This window comes from Bombus impatiens, unplaced genomic scaffold (assembly GCF_000188095.3).
Source record: "Bombus impatiens unplaced genomic scaffold, BIMP_2.2 scf_0109, whole genome shotgun sequence".
Taxonomy (NCBI): Eukaryota; Metazoa; Arthropoda; class Insecta; order Hymenoptera; family Apidae; genus Bombus; species Bombus impatiens.
Window position 1 is genome coordinate 221,527 of NT_176528.1, and position 19,743 is coordinate 241,269.

At 33.7% G+C, this 19,743-nt stretch overlaps 1 protein-coding gene and 1 pseudogene across 6 annotated transcripts in view; both read right to left on the reverse strand.

Annotated features, from left to right (window-relative positions):
* The window catches only part of LOC100744200, a 213,429-nt gene that overhangs the window by 144,607 nt on the left and 49,079 nt on the right, over positions 1–19,743 (reverse strand). The window lies entirely within an intron of this gene.
* LOC112212113 lies at positions 2,909–4,123 on the reverse strand (annotated as a pseudogene).

Genomic DNA, 19,743 nt, shown 5'->3' on the forward strand with positions numbered 1-19,743 from the left:
GAAGCTCGCCGTGAAAAACGGCGGGAGGAGCGCAAAGAATGGCGGGTGTCGCGGAAAAAATTCATCTTTCGCCAAGTTTTCCACAGCGTGCTCAAGCGAACCGGTTCTACGACGATCAACAATGTGGCATTCGCTACGAAGAGCTTGAAAAGAGCAGGGGCGTTGGTTTTGCGCGACGGAGTTAAGCTCTCGAGCTTTGAGCTCCCGTCGCCCAATTAACGTCGACCAACGTACCCGCTCTTCATTAAGCAAGCCGACCTCTTGCGTCGCATAATGAAAAGGGTACCTCGTTAAATCCATGTCGATGCACGAAAGAAAATAGAAAAAACGAGCGAACGGAAGAAAAGACCGGGGAGGAAAAAATGAAAATTCTCGTCGATACGCTTGTACACTTAAGGGTAAGTAAATACCATAGTTCTTTGCCGGACAACAATTGTGTGGCTTGCGTGGAAATATTTCTCCCGTTTGTATAATCCTACTCTTCCTTTCTCCATCTAGAAACCACGCGGGAATCCTCCATCGTTTGTTCCGCGTAGAAAAATCCACTTACAAAGGATTTCGTAATTTTATGGTAAAACGTGACACGGTGAAAAATATTTAGAATCTGAAATGTATGCTGGGAGATAGGAAAAAATAGCAGAGTTTGAAGATAGTGGCAAATGGTTTGTACGGTAGAAGTTAAAGTACTAAATAATTAGATAGTTAGTTTTTATTTATATATTATAGTACCAATTAATCACAGTAGTAACAACTACAAGCTAATCACGACACGAGCTGTTCGAATAATTGATCGATTTTATTTTCATACGAGAGAGAGAGAGAGAGAGAGAGAGAGAGAAGTTTTAATTGTCTTACGAATATTCGTTTTATAGACAGTTTTGAACACGAATGTAATACGAATTCTGGTTTACCAAACATTGATTATACTAATTGCAAGGAATTATGCTTAAATTTTCCATTAATCGATATGTCGATAATCAATCGTTTCGTTGATCTGTTATTTAATAATCGATAAATAATACGATTTATTGTGTATGTATTTCTTCAGTTTACGATCTATAAAGAATTTCATGTTTACATTTGCACGAGAAATGCTAGTTAGGAGAAAAGAAATACAAATGGAAGTGAACATAAATGCATATGTCTGTCCTAAATAAACATAGCAAAATATTTATGTGGCAGTAGACAAGACAAATTCGTATGATTTTCTGGATCGCTGCTCTTTACTTTACTGCACGCACATGTTAAGATCGAATATTAAAAATTGTGAAGAAGCGAAATTTGTCTCGACAACGCATCGATAAAAGCTGCAAGCAATATGATCGATATATATATATTTTTTTTTAATTTTATTGATATTTTATTGATACTAGGTCGTATGAAAATTGTCATTCTTTTACAGACACGTCTTTTCCTAACCTAACCTAATCTGTCGAACGTTTTTGATCTTTATTTTGATAGAACAAAATGGATCGTACGTAATTCGATAAAATAATATAAAACGGAAAATATTGTGCATCCATTATTTCCTTATAAAACGAAAGAAACTTTTCGGACGACCTAATATAATATAATGTAGATCTAATTAAATGCAATAGAATAGCTCATTTATCATTACAGCAGCTGTTACAATAATATTTAGAACCATATTGCTTGCAGGCCCTTTGCAAAGTTTGCAAATTTTGCAGTTTTTATCGATGCATATGTATATACTTTTACAATTTTGTTTTATGAACAAACCATATTGTATATTATTTTGATCACTGACAAATATAAATATATATATATTTAATATTATTTATATAAATATAAATATATGTATTCGTCAGTGGTCAAAATAATATACAATATGGTTTGTTCATAAAACAAAATTGTAAAAGTACAAAAATATTATTCAAGTTTTTAGCGAATAAATTATCAAAATTCTACGATGAATATCGACAACGGACCAGTAATTACGTTCTTAAGCATCTAACGTTAATATCTTATGCAAAATAACGTTTACCGATGTCATTTTCGAAATGCACACACGCAAAGCATATTTCCCGAGAGATTTATCTGAATTTTATCGGAATTTTAAAAATTAGAACCATTAAGCAAATTCAATTTTCGCAAAACTTCGGAGTAAAATTAACGAGCGAAATATATATTTTAAAAGAATACATTTAGAAGGAATTTCTGCGATCCTGCCAATTATTACATCGCTTGTGAAAATTTATTGTAAATGCCATTGATCATCCATTCAGATTCTCTTCTTTTTACTGATATTTCATTAAAACTTGCCTTTTGTTTTACATAGATGAAATAAAAAATACTTTATATACTTCGGTATAAAAAAACATACCCATTTTCTGGACCATTTTGTATATAATGTTTATTAACAAAATATATATTTTAAAAGAATACATTTAGAAGGAATTTCTGCGATCCTGCCAATTATTACATCGCTTGTGAAAATTTATTGTAAATGCCATTGATCATCCATTCAGATTCTCTTCTTTTTACTGATATTTCATTAAAACTTGCCTTTTGTTTTACATAGATGAAATAAAAAATACTTTATATACTTCGGTATAAAAAACATACCCATTTTCTGGACCATTTTATATACAATGTTTATTAAATTACATAATTATGCATTCAGTTATTCCAAATTAATAAGATATCAAAAATATACTAATTAAATATTCTTTACAAGAAGGTGATTTCTCCAAATAATATTTCAATAATGATAACAGTGTCAAAACTGTACTCTTTGTTTAAAATTGATTACTTATTTTCGAACATATGCTTCTTAAATTTATTGTTATTATTAATTACTTGTTCCTTCATTACTTGTACATTTTACAACTACTCTTTGATAAAAATATAATTATACACAGAATACAATTGGATAGAAATTATTGTATATGAAATATACAAAGCAACAGATATGAACTAGAGCAGACTACAGATTCGAAAGATTTCAATTCTTATGAAATTCTCAGAAGAAAGAGGAGGAACGGAACGAATAAATTTTAATAGATTAATTAAATCAAACGAATCGCATTGTTTCCCACGTTATTAAGCAAAGCATAAAACAGGTATCCATTGTTAATGTTTCCCTTACCAGTATTTATGTTTCATGATCCAGAAAGATTAACAACAGATGTTGAAACATTCGAAAGTGCACGGAAATAAATCACTTTCACGTAAAAATACCAAACTAATCTCTACAAATGTACACGTTTCTTCCCAAGGCAGCACTTTAATCGTCATTCTTGTAGTAAACTCAGATGGATATGCGATCTTGAGAAAACCTCATTAATCAAATCGTGCTATAAGCATTTCATAAAAACTTGTGCTCAATACACAATATACGTACGTGTTATAATATCTGTTTTTTTATCTTCTTCGATAACAAGGAGATCCTCGAACCAAAACTCACGAAACGTTCGCGAGCTACGAAAACTACCGACTACGATACAAAATTAATTGATTGGCTTAAAAGATATTTTAACTAAAGGCGAGGAAAAATATATGTAACAAGATATTCTTATACGTTCGTTTCTTTCGTCTTTCATACGACAAATTATCGATATTTTTTTCTAGAGAAAAAGAGAATGCATCGGCTGGTTTATGGAAAAATTTGCAGCTACATTTAAAAATATAGAACTATCCTTAAAACCTTCGAAAACTATTTTTGCTATTTCCCAAGTGCACACGCATGATATGTCACGCACTGTTCCAAACCATTTACATTTTTCCTAATGAAATTAAGGATCTTGGTGTAAAAGTTGAGCAACAGCAGGTTTTAAAAATGGTGCGAAAAATTGAATAAGACCGAATTAAATACGACTCGTTTAAGCAATTAATATTTTGGCCTTAGAAAGGCATTAGTACGGCAAATGATACAAGAAATGATACTCTTACATTTTTGAAAAATACGCCCATCTCCTCCGCTGTTTTAAAATGTCGGGTATTTGAAATGTATTATTTTTTCACATCTTTATTTTTGCCCCACTTTCTTTCGTGCTCCACAAACAGTTCCTTAGATAAACCACTGGTCGTCTCTCGTTGGCACATGTTTACTTCCCGATGACCGATACGATTACTGTTCGTCCGAAAACATTTCGAATCGACAGGAAGAAAGACACGCAATTAACAGAACAGTTTACCAAACATTCGAAGCACGTTGGCTGACAGATTAACATTAGCGCCACCATTGCGATATTTTAGAACAAAAGCTGGTCAAGTCCTGGACATGGTCGGTTCTTCTTTCGAAAGATCATATTGAATAAGTCGAAAAATCGTTATGAACGTATTAAACTTGTCTGATTTTTGCATAGATCACTCGGCAATGTGTAAAACTACACAAAGCTTGAACAAGTACGATTTTCTTAAAAAGTGGACTTGCCCGACCCTTCTACTTCAATTCTTCTCTAACTTGTAATACTTCAGAGCTGTGATACTCTGACGCACTTTAAATCTACGAGTCATAACACAGACAATGATAAATCGTATTACTGTCGCAAATAATAAATTTATATAAAGAAAATACGTAGATATTAATATATCGTTTATATTCGATCGATTGATATATTATTCTATCGATATGATATGATACCGATACATTTCTATACTTGAAATTACATTTCTCACTCGTTAGAAGTATCTTGCATCATCGTTCAATTACGTCAGCTCTCAAATATTAGCAATCGATCTAAATATTTTATTCACGCGGGATAACAGAGGAGAATTTGAAACGTAGAAACATTCACATAACCACGTACGATCGTGAGAATTTCGGATACGTTACGTAATACTGCGATACAGCTGAGAGATCATCAATGGAGGCACACGATTTTCTCCGCGTTAGCGACGCTTTCGTTTCCAAAGGAATCTCGCACGAGTGAAAGAAAGGTAGAAACAAAAGTTTGAATCGTCGCGCGTACCAATGAACGAGGATCTGCGTTAGATAAATTGCGATCGGCGTGACCTCATTCTAAAGATCTCGATGAGATAACCCGTGTATCCTCGACTCTTGGCTCGCTCTTTGCCCCATTTACCGGGTGTGTAGGTCATCAGGGACGAAGAGGAACGACGAAGATAACAATTGATGCAACAAGAACGAGTACCACTTATTCTCGGTGTCGCCGCTATAAATAAGATTCGACAGTGATGACTTAATTTGTCGAAATTATGGCCGTGCTTAGCCGAATCGCCGCTGTTTCTACGCGAAATATTATAAATACACGAAGCGGATGAAGGGATATAAAACACTTTAGATACGCTACAGAAACGTACTTAACGAATGGTCTTCGTAAACCAGATTATCTGATACTTCAGTGAAAAGGCAAGTATCCATTGAATGCTGAGTTTAAATGCGTTAGGGATAATTTCGTAAGATCAAGGTTCACCATAAGGCAAATTATTGAATGCTAAAGTAGCGACGAACGCTTCTCGACAACCACTTTTCGAGAAATTTGCATATTTATACCACTGATATATATAAAATGTAATAGAATTTTTGTTGTATATAAAATGTAAAATTATAAAAAATAATTGTTAGTCATTGTTAGTTGTAACTGACATCTGTTCGGGGTCTTATATAATTTTTTTTAACACGTTGGTCGCCGCGTCACCCATATCTATGTGACGGTGTACTTCCGTGGGCGTCCCGTCACCCAAGTATGGATGACGCTCTTCTTGTTCCAGTTAATTAAATATAGGATATTATATAAAGGATATACAACATAAAAATATTAGAAACACATCATACGATACCTTTTATTAATTTATATTCTGGATAAAATATTACATTATGCTGTATCGCGTGGTAATTGTTAAAACATTCGAAACACACTTGGAGTGATTTTGGGAACTTCGAACAATAGTTGTAGACTTCGTCATCGTCTGTTCACTGAACATTTTGAGGATAAAAAAATCACTGATGTACGTCTCACAAGTATGCTTATCTGCGTATCGGTACTTTTGCCTAAAACATCACTACAAAAATTCACCGTTTATTGTGAATACCAAAATGTATTTAAAAATTGTATCTTGGGTTTAACAAACATCTTTAAAAAAAAAAAAACAAGTATGCTTATCGATTAAATGAAAGATCTGAGATCCCTCGGAATAGTCTACCTGGAAAACTTATCGCTTTCTCCATTTCAGAACTAAATAATCTTTTTTTTACAATGAATCGAAGGCGATAAATTCCCACTGGTCGCTCTATTTACGTCCTACGTACCGACAGTCGAATTGGACCCCGCAGGAAACTTAACCGAATCACGCTGGACGACCAATGTGTTAATAATATGACTGACGATAATAATGTTTTGTGAACTTCTATTGGCTCGGTAAACGTTCTGCGACCTGTGAGACAGCGCCGGCTATCACGCAGCGGAGTCGTGAAACTTGTGACATGACGCACGCCGAAAAGAGAAAGACATTGCTTGGAAGAGAAGGTCGTGTCTTATAGCTATATCGTGGCAGCGATTATAAACAAAACACGATCGAAGCGAGGAAGGTCGCTCGTGCGAATATCCGCAAATTGTCTACTGTTTGTATTTTTGGTTGCTTTTGGCTCGACCCTCTAACGCTCATGTCGCGAGTGATTCATACTTTAGAATCTTTCTTTAAATTCAAACATCTAAACCTTACTCGTGAAACGCTCTTTAAAATAATGAAAATGCATCAAAATCCATCCAGTTTCTCACGAAGCTGGAGAAACTTAAAAGAAGGTTCTGAAGATTAGTTCGAACAGACGCCAGAATAATGTATAAATAGATATATATGTAGTAGATTAAATAAAGAAAGCGAATTTTAAATGAACTTGAATATCCACGCGCGAGTTACTCTATAGTTATGTTTAAATTACATCAAGGAAACTAATTATACTATTTAAAGTCGAACTGAGATAGAAATAATATTAAACTTTTGATCACAATTGTTTGACTACGTAGATAAAGTATAACTAGATTAAAAGAAAAAGAGGTAGTTATATAATTAAAGAAGAATATAACAATCGATTCTACTAGGCTGTCCCAAAAGTTTCTTTCGTTTTATAAAGAAATAATAGATGCACAACATTTTATTGAATTTTTCTTTTATTGCACATTATTATTTTATTGAATTATCTATGATACATTTTGTAGTAATGGAACAAAATGAATGGATCATACAATATAAAACAAAAAGAAAAAATACACATTTTACTGAATTTTATTTTTATTACACATTATTATTTTATTGACTTATGTATGATCCATTTTGTAGTAATGGAACAAAATCAATGGATAATACATAATTCAATAAAATAGTAATATGCAATAAGAATACAATTCAATAAAATAATAATATGCAATAGGAATACAATTCAATAAAATGTTATGCATTTTTTGTTTTATATTATTTTATTGGATTACATATGATGCATTTTGTAGTAATGGAACAAAATGAATGGATCATACAATATAAAACAAAAAGAAAAAATGCACATTTTACTGAATTTTATTTTTATTACACATTATTATTTTATTGACTTATGTATGATCCATTTTGTAGTAATGGAACAAAATCAATGGATAATACATAATTCAATAAAATAGTAATATGCAATAAGAATACAATTCAATAAAATAATAATATGCAATAGGAATACAATTCAATAAAATGTTATGCATTTTTTGTTTTATATTATTTTATTGGATTACATATGATGCATTTTGTAGTAATGGAACAAAATGAATGGATCATACAATATAAAACAAAAAGAAAAAATGCACATTTTACTGAATTTTGTTTTATATTATTTTATTGGATTACATTGCACATTATTATTTTATTGAATTATCTATGATACATTTTGTAGTAATGGAACAAAATGAATGGATCATACAATATAAAACAAAAAGAAAAAATGCACATTTTACTGAATTTTATTTTTATTACACATTATTATTTTATTGACTTATGTATGATCCATTTTGTAGTAATGGAACAAAATCAATGGATAATACATAATTCAATAAAATAGTAATATGCAATAAGAATACAATTCAATAAAATAATAATATGCAATAGGAATACAATTCAATAAAATGTTATGCATTTTTTATTTTATATTATTTTATTGGATTACATATGATCCATTTTGTAGTAATGGAACAAAATGATCATACATAATTCAATAAAATAATAATGTGCACTAAAAAAATAAGTTCAATAAAATGTTGTGCATTTTTTGTTTTATATTATTTTATCGAATTACATATGATCCATTCTGTTCTATTACTACAAAATAGATCATACATAATTCAATAAAATAATATAAATAAAAAAATGTTGTGCATCTATTATTTCCTTATAAAACGAAAGAAACTTTTGGGACGACCCAATAAGAAAGATATAAAATAAATAAAATCGTAATCGTAATAAAATCGTAAATCTTTCTATAATGATTATTTGTATATGTAAATGTAATATCAACCTTACTATTTGTTTTACATTCTACCGATCTATCCAAAATATCTATCTGGTGTCTCCATACGAATTTCAATGTCGAGGATATATACTATACATTATACATTATGCGAACATTGTAAATTTATGGCACGCGTGTTACAATGCCATTTTCAGTGTTTGAGCTGCTTTAAATCATACGAATCGTAGGTGTAATTTCCTTGTTATTCTATTCGACTTCTGAACGGAAGGAAAAAGAATATAACGTTATACGTTGATCGCGTACAAATCACGTCGTTAATAACATAACTAAGCAAACTTCCACCTGATATGATTACGTAATGGACAGGACACTATCGTAGATAACATATGCAAAGATAATATACAACAAGGAAACGTACATTACTGCAACGTTTCGAAATTTCTGTTGATAATCATCTTTGACGTGTAATTATATTTTAAATAACTTCGTATCATGCTATTTGTATCTCTCGGAAATCATTTGATTATAATAATATCATTAGACAAATATATACATTGGTGACCATATAAATGGGGAAAGTCCTTGCTCAATTAAAAAAGTCCTGCACAAATTAAAAAATGCTTTTTATCGTGTAACGTCACATGCCAATGAGAACACTGTGACGTAGAAGTTAAGAGCAATCTCCATTTGTAAATAATTATTAATAATGTTAAAAGTTGATACCACCGGTAAGTCCAACATCGCCTCTGTATAAAACAACGTGAATTTTTCTATAATTTTATAACAATTCTTACTCGTGACAGTAGAAAATATACTTCTATAATAAAAATAAAAAGAACATCTCGAAGAGAGTACATTTTCTGGTTTCGTACAAGTCATCAGGGACAAATAGGAATGGAACTTACGGTGCTTCCAAATTTAAATGAATGGCACATTCAGTTTTCTCTACGACTAAACGGTGACTTTTTCTGATGAACTTTGTCTACATTAGCGCAAAATTTTAGTAGAAAATTTTGTGATGCGGTTCATGATTATCGTACTCTTAAGGGCATCATAATAATCAGACGAAATAATCAGAAATTGTGGAAATAATTTTAAACCAGAGAAGTTTCTTTCTCCGTTAAAAAATTTTACTTTTGGCACTTACAGTGCTGTCTACAAAGAGTCTTCGTTATTCAGCTTATGTAATTTAGCAAGTTGATTATGGCTATAAGTAAAAGTTTAAAAGTCAGTCTGTAATTATAACGTTTATATCACAAAGTACAAACAAAGTATATTTAAATCAATTAAATATATTATATGCGATCGAATAGCAGGTAGAAAAGAAAAGAAATTAGATTTTTCACAACGCAGTTAATTGAATTTAAAAGTAAGTGCATCATGCACACACATACTTGTATATACCCTGGCTACTATACCATGTCTCTGAACTTATTTCCTTGAAGGTTAATAAGGATAATAATACGGCTTATTTTCTTGACAAAGAAAAACTGCGTCTTACATTGAACTCGTGATTCATAAAAATTGCCTTAAGCAATCACATTTCCTATTAACCGAATGATGGTGTTTCTCATAACGTAACTATTTTCTTGACAACGTTGACACGTGTTTTACCAGAGAATAGATCAAAAGAGATCGAGCGCTTTGTCCACGAAAAGAACGAAACGCTGAACTGACACGTGACGGTTCAAGAGACGGCTAATGTAACTTTCTAGCTCGATTCTTTGTCTTTGAATGAAACGCGAAGTTTCGTCAGCGAGCTCTTTCATATATAATAGAAAATTACAAGCGAATGGTGATCATCTATTCGCAAAACTATATAATGACAATTTCATTGTATGAAATAACAATAAAGTAAAACATTAATTTATATTTAATTGTCCAACAATTTACTGCAATTCATATTATGACAATTTATTATGCATCCATATTATGACAATCTATTCTCCAATATCAAAACACAACAACCTTTCTCTATTTACAAGCAACGCGAGTTTGTATACAGAACAGACACATTTAAACGTTATTCGATACATGAAATTGAAAATGCCACTGTGTTTTGTAGCATTTCGAACAGTTCATTTATAACTTTCACCTCTTCTTTCTCGTCGTGGCGCTTCATAAACTGTGTTACATATAACAAAATCTAATTTCCTATTCTTCGAAAAATGGTGAAGAAAAATTACAAAAGAAAATTGTCTTCTTTCGAAGTTTCCAAGAAATGAGATTTTCTCTTAAAACTGTGTTTGTGCCTCTGCAAGAATATAAACTCGATGTAAATAAAATGTCGTTACCTTATTCAGTGTTTAATGGATTTTTCTTTATTTTGTATTACTTTGACCCAGGTAACAACCATAAAGCTTCGTTGCTATGTACGCAACGTTGCGTGTAAATATTTCCTAAAAACATGATTGCATGCGAATGTGTAGCCTTCGACTTGTATGGCGTTATAATGGATTAAAGCGTTCGATCACTCTCATGGTTTTATAACGAGATCGTTTGCCAAACTTGGAGGACGACCCTCTAAATTTTTAAGACTTCGTTACAAAGGCTGCGGGACAATTTGTTCCGACCTCCCGACGCTTCCAGGACTATTAATCGCGTCTCTCGCCTCAAAAAACTGGTTCACTTGTGACTTCCACAAAGCTTCTTAACTTTGGTGGGGTTGAAACGACGAGCAGGAAAGTATCGCGCCCTCGAACAGGCAGATGACTTTAATGACTTCGTGAAAGGGAGTTATCACCGGCGCGACAAACCTCGTTACGTTTTCTTACGCAAAAGGGCGGAAAACTAATTAACTTGAGTGCAGCTTCTTCGCAAGACTTGTAGCCGGCTAAGAAAATTCGTTGAACTTAGCAGAACAGGGTTACTCGGAGGTCTTCGAACAACCAGCGGAATAATTTCCTCAGTGTTCGTAAACTTCTCGAACGGTTCGAATTAAAGCAACGAATAGCGGAAAGTTCCAGCTATTATCGTTGCCGGCAACTTCGGATGAAATTTATCCCAACTTCTTTCCTTCCTCTCATTTCGCGATACCATAAAGCAGCGAACAGGATATTTCAATGTTCGAGTTTCGTTCTCGTGTGTATGACACGGGGGAAATTCGATATTTCGAAACGATAAAATCGATACGATATATTTTAAGAAGATACAGCGTCGCTAGAATCGGAAACGTTTCTTGATAAAGCTGCAGCGAAGCCTCGCTAACGCAATTAAGCGAGAAAATGAAGTTTCTTAAGCTGCGCTGCAATAGGAGAATCTGCATTAACCAAGTTTGATTGAAGTATGATTGAGATTGTTGTACAGAGTTTGAATTTCCATGACATTACTGCGTCGCACTTTTTAAATGCGATTTTTAGACAAAATTCTCTCTTCCAGGTTTCCTTTGAAAATACTGTGGAAAAATGTACAAATCTTCCAATTTGTTGTTTGTAAATCATTTTTATATATTTATCATATTTATGTTCTCATAACATCAATTTGCTAGAAATTATTAAAGCGAAAAGCTTAACGGAGTTCAAAGCGGAATATTCAAGATTCATCCTTGGAATATTCAATCATTAACCGTACAAAATAATTAATTCTCATCTACTTGCTTTCATGAGTCACATTATCTCTGTCGTACTCAATTTTTGGTTAATTAAAATTCCAAGTATAATCGCCTGAAGCGAAATTATCACTTTCATATTAAAAAGGGCAACGTGAAATTTCCAAAGACCTTCGCAAAACATAACATAGGAAAAATGTCACACTTTAAACAGCAAAGTTAATAAATACAAAAATAGAGCATAAATTTTACAGTTTCATTTACCACAATAGAGACATTTCACCGACGAACCCAATAAAGCAATGAAACGATAAAACGCCGAAAAGATAACAAAGAAACAAGAAAACTACGACGCCGGTAGATCGACGCGACTGAATCAGCGTATTATAAAATTATTCCGCTTTCGAGGTAGAACCGCATCCGCTGGCGGATTGTTAGGCAGCCGATTACAAAATTCCCGATTCATCGAACGTATTCATCTCTCGGTCACGCGAGTGGCCGCGAAACAAAGGCAACGACAGGTCGAAAGAATACGCGCGCACTAAAACGAATCTAACAATAAGTAAAATGACCTTGCACAAAGAGTCGGCAGCGTGGCAGGTCGACGACCGGTTAGTACGGCTCGCAAGATGCAATAAGGAACGCCTTTCTACAGCCTTGACTGCAACCTCCATTACGTTGCTGCCAGCTTCGTCGTCACGTGTAGACGTGCGTCGAATGACGTATCACTGTCGCCGTCCGATATCGTCCACGCATGTATCGGTGCAACAGCCGTTATTGCGTGGGTTAGATATTTTTATAATCAAGCAGCAAGCGTCGGCGATTTATCGGAGCGGTCCGTGAAGCGGACCGATACGCTCGAATACACTTAGCCTCTGCTAATTTCCATGGAGCAGTGTGCACGCTCGCACGTTTGCCGCGTGCGTTAGCCCTCGATTGATAAACACCTGCGGCTCCAACTGATTTACATCGACTTTTTCGCCTATGCCTTGCGTTGCGTGTCTCGCAACGACTTTTTTTGAGATAGTCGCTGCCGCGCAGCGATAGCATCGTACGATAGCCAGCGAGTGTTTAGTGATAGTTGAAGCAGTCGATGACCGTTCATAATCAAGTAAAACGCAACAACGCGCAATGTTTTGGAATTAGCAGGCAATTAGCTTTTTTCCTTCGCTTAAACGCGCCGCGCTTTATTTTATTGCCAGCGAACCGTTAGTCGGGCACTCGAACGTCACGCTCACGACCTGTCGCTACATGGTGTGACCGGTACGTACAGATGTTGGACTTTCTCTATCCTGGAAATACGCATTCACCGATTACTTATCCTCTCCACCCTCTGGATATCGAGAAAATGCCAAGTGAGGACATTGCAGTGTCCGTCCCCAGCAACTCGTCTAACTTCAACTCCTTTTCTCCATCATCGGTCTGCGATAGAACTTACTTTACTTTACTCGACAAGTTATTTTTTTTTAATATTATTATTTAATTTGTACTTTACAATTTGTCCAGCTGGACATTTGGTAAATTTTTCTAACTTAATTGTTAAATAATATGTGGATGGCTACCCCCAGCGGAATACCATCTTCGAGTTTGACTATTTTATTTCTTTAGTGAGGTCAGTGGGGTGTTTTCTTCTTAGTCTTCTTTTTATGAGAGTTTTGCTCGCTTCAGCAGCCAGCTGGTATACTCGACAAGTAAACGCGCATTTCTTCTACGGATCCACGCGCTTACTTTGGCTTTTTCCCAACGGTCCTTACGCTTCGAAGAGATAATCGCATTGAGTTTTACTGACACATAATCGAGCTATAATTGACGCGAGCGATCTCTCTACGATAACGATGAATAGATCGCGGATTTTTATGCTTTGATTTATAACGATATTATGATTGATAACGGTAAAAACAGAAACCACTTTGAACCTCGTGTTTTAAAAAGATGATCTCTTGTTACGACTTTCAAACAGATTAAAATCTATAAAAAAATGTACATCGTAGGTGAACAAAGAGCGAGTGTCCTGCATGAAATTCAATATAGACGCATCTTGCCATGGATTGGCTGACTCTTGCCAAACTCGTTCAATAATATGTCAAATATATCACTCGAAGATATTTTTATTGTTGAGAAGTGTGGATCTTAATTGCCGAAATAAATGTATAGGAACACTTAGATTACACTTAGAATTGATATTAAAATAGTTTCAAATTTATCTAATATGCGATGTACAAGATATTCGTCGATACGAATTTGCACGCGTCTCAGCGCTCTCTTTGTCTCACCATCTTCTTTACTACACTACCAACGGAACAGTTGTATTCTTCTGTTTTACGAGACGCTGTGCACGCACATACCCCTATACACTCATACTCGTATATGTATGTCACTACTACGCGACTAATCTATTGTAGCACACAAAATTACACATATCTCAGTATTTATATACCGTATAATCGCATTGAGATTGAAGCTAATGCTACAGACAATCTAGACTACAGAAATAAACAAGAATTGTCATTTTCCTGCGATCTTAAATTATAATTAGACTGCGGATTTTCAAACAAATTCCTTTCTTAGGAGAATATAATCGAAGAACTACAACCTCGGTAAAAAACTGTTTTATCTACCAGCTATTACACACAGTGTTGTACTTTGAATATTTTACGTACTTTTTTGTATCACGTGTATCCTGTGCAATTTTGCACTTTAATATTTCATACAGGTGCATAAAAATCCACGGTCGAATTATAATATACGATATTTACGAGCTATTCGTGGTATTAGAGTAGCGATTAAGCAGAAAAATAAGAGATGAAAACACCGAAAATGAAATAACAACTGATAATAAGAAAATAAGCATTCGGTGTGACGAGTTTGCTATTATCTCATTCCTCGGCTTTTTCGACGAGGCGCTCAAGAGTGGAACCTAACAGTCGCCTAACAGTCGAAAATTACTATCGTCATGCGATCCGTGAAACGCACAATGATGTACCATAACCTCGAAACGCATTACCGCCAAATAACCTCAGGCGAACCTTTTTCCTTCGCTTACAAAAGAACCATGAAACCCGTCTGTACGTCCCTTTCACCGAGGCTTTACAAACATTTGAAGAAAGGAGAAAGTATCGAAGTTAAAGATAGAAAACATTCGTACTAATTAATAATTTGAAGAAAACGCGCCGTGGACGAAAATATCGACTGGGATAAATCTTTCTCCATTCCCATAACTGCTGTATGATTAGGTTTAAAATTCTATTAGAATTTGAAATAAAAGAAATGTAGCTTTTGTTATAGACACGAGTGCGGTTACGTCACAGTAACTGATCACTTGATTACGTGAAAATTTGCATCGAATAACGAGCAGATCATTACATTCCGAAGTGATTACTATATTATAGTGAGCTCAAATATCGTATTACGAAGCAATAATCCTTTCCATCATTAAGTAAATATACAAATGATGTAATGTAATACGCAATTGTAATATGTAATTTTAAAAGTTACAAAAACGAAATTTATTTACCTACTTGAACTGCTTGAAAAAACATCTTAAAATTAAATAAATTATTAGACAATTTTTATTCGTTGTAATTGTGTAGATGATCTAAGAACAATATTCCGCGATCAGAGGCAAAACCTAATTGCCAAGTGACGATTCTTCCCATCCCCAAGCAAATATACAGGGTGGTTGGTAGCTGATGGTACAAGCGTAAAGGGGGTGATTCTACGCGAAAAAAGAAGTCGAAAATATAAAATAAAAATTTTTCGTTTGGGGCTTTGTTTTCGAGAAAATCGACTTTGAATTTTCGCTCGGTACGCGTACACCTTATCACGTCTCGTTATAACGGGTCTCACTGTAGATTTTAAAAAAAAATTTAAAAAAAGAAAAAAATTAAAAAAAAAATGTTTATTCTATATTTTCGACTTCTTTTTTTGCGTAGAATCACGCCCTTTCCGCTTGTGCCACCAACCACCCTGTATAAACAATGTAACACGATACGATAAAATATACTTAGAAGTTACAAAAACGAAATTTATTTACCTACTTTAACTACGCGAGAGAACACCTTTTTATTCATGGTAACTTGTCTCTCGTCATTCTCGACGTATTACATAAACATAAATACGTCGATGACCTAAGAACAATAATTCCTCTATATATCCTACAGTGTTCGAGTTTAACGATCGATTTCAGAGTGAATTAAGAAGCCTACGATCCAAGGCGAAACCATTGATCTGTCCAACGTCAATGACCCTTTTGAATTCGGCCAGCATCGTCGAAACGTCATCCTGCCTTGGCTATTTAGCGACGAAACGAAGTGCCTGTCCACACGCGAACGAATGACGTGGACGGATGTCGAACTGAATTGGCGCAATGACCATAACCAGGGTCTAATGCGGCAATAGATGTGCGACCTTTTCCTTGCCGTTTAAAAGAATGGAACGGAGTGGAACGAAACACGACAGTGGTTCGTTGCACACGAAAGAACTTACTGCTGTTGCTGTTGCTATTGCTATCCTTCGCCCATCAAGCGATTCCAGCCATGACACAAGCGTGAAACGCGTGACGAAAGACATTGCAGAATTCAGGAAACGTCATTTAAACGTGGAAAAAGTCACAGGTTCGCAGGCTACTTACAATCGAAATTGGGTATTATTCGAGTTCGAATTCGAATGTGAAATAATTACCTGAATGAATCTATATCGGTGGAATATTTTATTTCGTGGAATAATTATTTGTTTCCCGTAACAAACTTTCTATATTTACTCGAATAACGATTGCAGAACTTTTTGAATAATAATACGAATAATTTTTTGTTCGCGCTTAACTTTGTACAAGTATATACAGACACCGGGTACAATTCTTAGTATTATTTTACCCAAGAAATAATTTACAAAGAACGATAAACTTTCTAACCTGGCATTTGAAAAAAGTTAATTATGAATATTGTTACAATGTTAAAATAATCTGACGATGTAGCTTGAAAATATATCACGTTCAATATCATGTTCATTCTTGACGCGACACGTAAATATCTACATGTAATATATAAATTTACCGAATGTCCAGCTGGACAAATTCTATAGTACAAATTGAATAATAAAAAAAATGTAATATATAATTCTATGCGAATAGATTCTCGTCGGAATAAATTGTTCGATTAAATTTTTATTCCAATATTGTTACAATATTACAATGTTACAATAACTTGATAATGTAGCTTGAAAATATATCACGTTTAATACCATGTTCATTCTCCACGCGACACGTAAATATCTACACGATATATAATTATCATAATTCTATGCGAATAGATTCTCATCGAAATAAATCGTTCGATTAAATTCTTATTCCTAAATTAAAATAAATAAATTCCTGCACGAATAATTCCTTATACGAAAAAATGTTTACTCGGATAAATGCTTGTTCGATTGGATATTCGTTCGTCAATGGGAAATAAAATTTCGTTCTTTATTTTTACTCGTTATCTGGCGTTCGAATAAAATTTTGCCCAACACTGATTACAATAGCCGTTTCTCTTCGTCGCAAACAAAACAAAACAAATCGAAGAATTCGCTGGTAAGTGCAACTGGCTGAACGCGATTAATATTCTCGAACTGAATGAATTGAATGTAAATGGATTGGAATGAGCGTAAATATAAAAAATACGCGTTTCTTTTCCTCGCGAACAAAATAAAGCGGAGAATTCGCTGGAAAGTGTAAGTAACTGAACGATTAATGTTTTCGAAATGAATGAATTGAATGTAAATGGACTAGAATGAATGTAAATATACTTCCAAGAACACAGAAACGAAAGTGTATGCTTTATTTATATTGCAGTCGATTGGCTTCAGTGGAAAGTTTTGCAATTTTATCGCTCCGAGCACTGCTGTATTATATTTACGGAATTGATGTACTAAAATTAGGCTGCGAATGCTTATGCAGATTCAATTTTTTATGAAACCTGTTGAAAATGTGAGACAGAGATTTGTTTCACCAATTAAACGCTACGACGCGTACTATATTGGGTATTTTACATATTTTTACACATTAATATGCATTTCGGCACATTTCAATTTTCTGCGAATTCAAGTTCAATTATCATGTTTCACATTCGTTCGTCACAGAAACTTTGTTACTCGCAAGTGAAATAATCTTGATCAAACGTTGTTGACATCTTCATTTGCCTTTGAACTCTGAACTTTTCCCAGTTAAATGACTCTACAATCCAGATGCCGTTAAATCAATCGAATATGCGGTATATTCCATAGTTCGCAATTTAATCCTTTAACATTTCTCTAATTACGAGTAACAAAATTCACGTATGCTCTAACGGTGTTTTAAATGAGAATGAATTCTTTTTCATTAGCGAGATAGATGGTTTTTCAAAACAAGTTCGTGATCGTAGTAGCTAACGAAACACTGGATAAGATTATAAAAACAAAAGGATAACTATCAGGTTGTCTGAAAAGTTTCTTTCGTTTTATGAGGAAATAATAGATGCACAACGTTTTTTGTTTTATATTATTTTGTCCAATTTGTACGATTCATTTTGTTCTGTCGAGATAAACAACGCGACATTTCACAGACTTGGTTTCACGTTTGTACGAAGGTGCATTGTTGTAAAAAACACGTTTGCGAAAGAAAGGCACTTTCCGGACGACCTAATACTAACGAACTGTCTAGTTGGAACGATGTTGCAGTAAAATCTAAAAACTTCCCTTTCAATCCAATATAAAAAGCAGGCAAACACGGTAGAAATAATTGATTTAAGTAGTTTAAATATTCGAAAGTTGAGGTGAAGCTCATTGTCGATTGTTCTAAAATAGAGTAAAACATTCGCAACACTAATGACTTCTCTGTGGATATAGTATGGCCTGAGAAGAAGCGAGTGTTATAAACACAGAGATTAATTATAAATTATTAAATCATAAAGACAAATATTAACAACTTTATATAGTTTAAAGTAAATATTTATCGCTAACGTACCATGCATATTTAGAACACAGAGATTAATTATAAATTATTAGATTATAAAGACAAATATTAACAGCTCCATATAATGTAAAGTAAATATTTACCGCTAACGTACCATGCATGTTTAGAACTTGCCTTGTTGATCAATTTAAAATAATATAAATACAAACTCTATATATTTATATAGATATATATATATTATATAGATATATAGCGTTATAAGAAATGCAGTTTATTTGGTCGTTAGCTTCTTTTGTTTTTAAATATTTTGTTCTTTTAATAACGAATAGAGTTAGTAAATCGGGCAAATAAAGCTTCAAAACAGTTTGATTTTTCTATCAGGATATTCCTTTTCCCTTCGTTTACCTTACTGAAAAATTATATTTTATGATATGGAAATAAGATAGACGATATTACTGTTTTAAATGTACAGTACAAAGGCACATACGTAATGGATTATTATATATTTGAAGAACAAAAAATATTTGTACACGAAAAATATCAACGGAATAGGAATGAAATAATATTTACACAGAACAAATTTCGATGTTTTTAAACGTTGGAAGATCGTGCATGTACCCCGTTGCTTGATTCCTATCTTTTTTACTTTTTTATTTGATACTTGGAAATGTGTTCCGCATAATCCGGAGATGTTTGCTTGCACGGAACATTGCGAACAAGCTTGTTTTGGATAAACAATGCGCAATCAACGTTCAAGTTAATACAGCACGAATTATTAATTGCAACAACGATTCTCACAACAGGCGTATGTAATGAAGGAAGCCTAGTTCCTAC